This window comes from Pteropus medius, unplaced genomic scaffold (genome assembly GCF_902729225.1).
Source record: "Pteropus medius unplaced genomic scaffold, Ma_sr-lr_union100, whole genome shotgun sequence".
NCBI classification, from domain to species: Eukaryota; Metazoa; Chordata; class Mammalia; order Chiroptera; family Pteropodidae; genus Pteropus; species Pteropus medius.
Genome location: NW_024352949.1, coordinates 58,313 through 62,679, shown reverse-complemented (window position 1 = coordinate 62,679; position 4,367 = coordinate 58,313). Strand labels below are relative to the sequence as shown.

Below are 4,367 nucleotides of genomic sequence, written 5' to 3'. Positions count from 1 at the left end.
TAATATTTGGAATGCACTCAATTCATGTGCTAGGACCTCTATTTGGAAGCAAAATTTGGCCTTGTAGATATAAACAACTCTATTGTTTGCCTTTTAAGAACAGTTAGTAATTTCCCAGAAAGACAAATTACTTATTTAAAGGGAATTTTTAATTTGTTAATGAGCTTAGGGGCTAAATTGTGACTGAATTAACAAAATAATTAAGATTTAAGATCCTGTGGAATATATATACATAAATATATATATATATAAATATATAAGGCTTACAATTTCTCAAAAAGGTCTCCCAATTTTAATAACTTTTGAAAACATACCTTGTATTTTTAAGATGTAAAAATTATGTATTTCTAATTTTGATAAAACAAAAGTTCTACTTTACTTAATCTCAAAAATGGTTGTCTCATCTTATCTGTTAGTTGTCGTCTTTAAAATTTTAAATCTTTTTAAAGTGTTAATATATGGCTTATGTAGAATGTACATATTTTTGACTATGCAAATGGAGAATAAGCTTTTACAGTTTAAATTTTGATGTTTCAAAGAAATCCAACATCCCTGAATCTTTGGTTTCTTCTATCATCTATAGCAAAGATATTTAAATCTTTGTTAACTAGATATCGTTTATATTACTTTTCTAGTATAGCTTTTTTGTGAATAGTTCCAGAAATATGCACGACAGTATATTATGCCAAATGTTAATAAAGTTGTAATTATATAGCAGAATTTTTTAATGTTTGCTATAATAAATTAACACTTGTATTTTTGGAACTAATTGCAAATGTCTAACCAATATGCTGTGTAACTGAAACTAATATAAAATAATGTTGAATGTCAACTGTAATTGAAAAATAAAAAAATATTAAAACATTCTTATAAAATTGCTTAATTTCATTCTTTATGTGTTGATTACTAATAAAAATGTTTTAGAAAATATTCTTATCATTGGAATCCATCTTTGTTGCTAGGTATAGTCACACCACACAAAAAAGAAGAAGGAACATTTGTGAAGCACTAAATTCTAAAAACAGAGATTGCCAATTTACACATTTTATTTCTAAATCCTTTAGATTCTTTATCAGAAACCTCTTATGTTTTCTTTTTTTTCCCATTTGTTCCAATATAGTTTAGACAGTGCCATCCAATAGAAATATAATCTGTCACAAATACATATAAGATATATAACTTAAAGTTTTCCAGTACCCAAAATAAAAGATAAAAAAATAGTGAAATTAATTCAACAATACATTTAACACAATATATTCAATATGTTATCAAGTCATCGTGTAATAAATATAAAACAACTTATTAAGGAAAAAAATTACATTTTTTCATGCTAAATCTTCAAAATTCATTGTGTATTTTATACCTCTAGTACATCACAATGCAACTAAGCCACATTTCAAGTGCTCAGTGGCAAATATCTAACATATTGGACCCTCTGGAGGGTCCTATAGCTCTAGAGACCCTTATCATCTTCTGCTTGGACTGGTAACTATCTCTTTTAACTGGTTTCTGATACAACCCCATTTTCTTTAAAAGAGAATAGGTATTTTAATGGTCTTTTGAGATCAATGTGTATATTCTTTTTTGATACTATACCATGATACTACATTTGGAGAAGGAGCATTCTAGGTAGAGCCACTTCAAAATCTCTAAAGTGAGAGCATGTCTGGCTGTTTGAAAAGCAATTTGACCGACATTATCTAGTCTGAATGACTTAGAAGAAAAGTAGAAAATGAGGCCATTGGAGGACAAATTATCAAGAGCTTCACAGTCTTCTTTAGTGACTTGAAAACTTTTCTGAAAACACAGAAGTGACAATGGAAGGTTTTCAGCTAAGAAATAATAGGACCTGAATTAAATATGAATCATTTTGGGTGTTATATTAAAACAAACTTTAGTGGAACAAGAATGGAAACATTAGGGCAAGTTAATGTTTGTACAATGATATAGGTGAGATACAATGGTAGTTTCAACCAAGTTGTAATAGTAGGAGTGTTAAAAAATGTGCAGATAACATGTAGCTCTATATCTATATTTATATCTACGTCTATAACTATAACTATATAACAACAGTATTTCCTAAGGGATTGAATGTGTGGTTTAGGAGAAGAAGGAATCAAAAACCTTTTAGCCTAAGGAACTCAAAGATGAGGGGACTGAGAAGAAAGAAAAAGGTAAGAAGTAAACAAGAGAGAATGGTGGCCTGAAAGCCTAGTAAAGGTAACAATCAGTCAAGTGTTGCTGATGGTTCAAATAAGATGAAGACTGAAATTATTGGTGCTTTTAGTACAAGAAACAATTGATGATGTTGACATAAGCTGTTTTAGATGAGTGTTGAGAGTGAAATTATAATTAAAGAGGTTTTAAGAATATTAGATGCTGGAAAATGAAAGTCAGTTCTGTCTACTGCCATGCCACCCTGAGCAAGCTTGATCTCGTCTGATCTCGGAAGCTAAGCAGGGTCAGGCCTGGTTAGTACTTAGATGGGAGACTACCTAGGAAGACCAGGTGCTGTTGGCATAAAAAATAAAAAATAAGAGAACGTAAGTTGACAAGCTCCTTGCAGTCTGTGAGGTCAACCAAGGGTTGCCTGCCTAAAAAAAGAAAGAAAGAAAGAAAGTCAATTCTAACAATGATATTTTCTGGAAAGAGGAACTGAAACAGAGTAGCAGTTGGAAGTAGATGTAGGTAAAGAGGGTTTTTAAAATTATTTTTTGGAGATAGAAAAAAAGTATGGTAATGGGAATAATCAAATAAAGGAAGGAGACTGTTGTTGATAATGTATATAAGAAATGGGAGAGCTACTTAAACAATATCTTAGGGCTGGTGAGCAGAGGACTGGATCTGTTGCACAGGTGGAGATAATGGCTCTAGAAAAACACATAGAGAATCCATCTTAAAGAATGGGAAAGAAGGCAAAGAATGTTGGTGTACATTCTGGTAGGTAGATGGTTTAGTGATGGGAGTGATGAGATCACAGCAATAGTGTGAGGCAGTGAATGATTGACAGCCAAATGGTGAGAATAACGGCTGGATCCCTAGGAAGGAGAAAGGGTAGAGAAATAGTTACAAGGTGCACCGAGAATCCTACCTTGCCAATAAGTGGTATAAAGACTGTGGCAAACAAATATAGAAAAGAACACAAAAGCCATTACTTGACAAGGCAGCAGAAGTACTAACCTCAGGGGAGGTCCAGATTTGTATTATGCAAGGTTTAATCTAAATTAAAAATCTTATCTTCACTCACTCTTACTAAAAATTTTTCAATAGTTTCCTGTTGACTTTAGGAAAAAGATTCAATACTTTTAATATAACCTAAAGCTTTTATATGAACCAGCTACTTCCATCTTCAGGCCTGTCTCTTATTTACTTTCTCTCTTTCACTGAGATAATATCCATTAGTTATTTATACCTGCCATCCTTTCTCTTCCTTCTTGGTTTTGGCATATTTTGTTCCCTCTACATGAAAGTCTTATTTCTCTTCATATCTCCCTTTTGTTGATTTAAAGGATTTCAGATCTTATAAAGAGTATTTTGCTGAGATGGCTTCTTTGTACATATATATCATAATTTATAAATGAATAACATTATGAGTTCTTTGAATTAATTTTTCTAAATGTATTTTGGATAATTTTAAAAGTATATTTTATAATTTACACATAATAGTTCATAGAGTTCAAATAAAAATCACATAAAATTCATATTGCTTATGTACATATTATATACATATATATGTATATTTCATTTTTTTAAATAATATTTTAAGTATATTTAGTGAGCTTATCAGCCTTAAAGCATTGCAATGTGCCTATCTTAAATAACAGGAAGAGAAATAACATTATTTCACATAATGTTTACAGATATTGATTTGATTGAAAATCTCTGTCAGCCATAATATCACCTATGCCAAAAGCTTATTGGCTTAGACTGGCCTTTGTTTATTTTATGCAGCTTAACTGTTATACATGAGAAAGTTCTGGCCTTCATACTAATCACAATCATGGTGATAGTTCTTTACCAGTGTCTAAAAAGAATAATATTTGGTCACTGATATCTGCATATATACAAAGGTTAAACTTATCCAGAGAACTAAGTGAAGAAAACTGTGAAAGATAAAGATTTAATAAGATGTAAAGAGCATAAGAAAAAATATACTTTATTCTGTCTGTGACAGATAGCTCCAATAATAAATATAATTTCTGATGAATCTGATCAGAGAAAAGTCCAAATAATGATAGATATTCCATAGGGTGTAGATGCACTGGTATTGAATATTTTGAGTAAGTGTTAATATCAAACAACCCTTGGGAATAATCTACCATTGAGCTTGTACTGACTGAGAAAAAGCAGACTAGAAAGGTGATGTT

General features: G+C 30.8%; 1 pseudogene; it reads left to right on the top strand.

Moving 5' to 3' along the window:
* The first annotated feature begins 2,401 nt into the window (after positions 1-2,401).
* On the top strand, positions 2,402-2,520 carry LOC120592739 (uncharacterized; annotated as a pseudogene).
* The last annotated feature ends 1,847 nt before the right edge of the window (positions 2,521-4,367 follow it).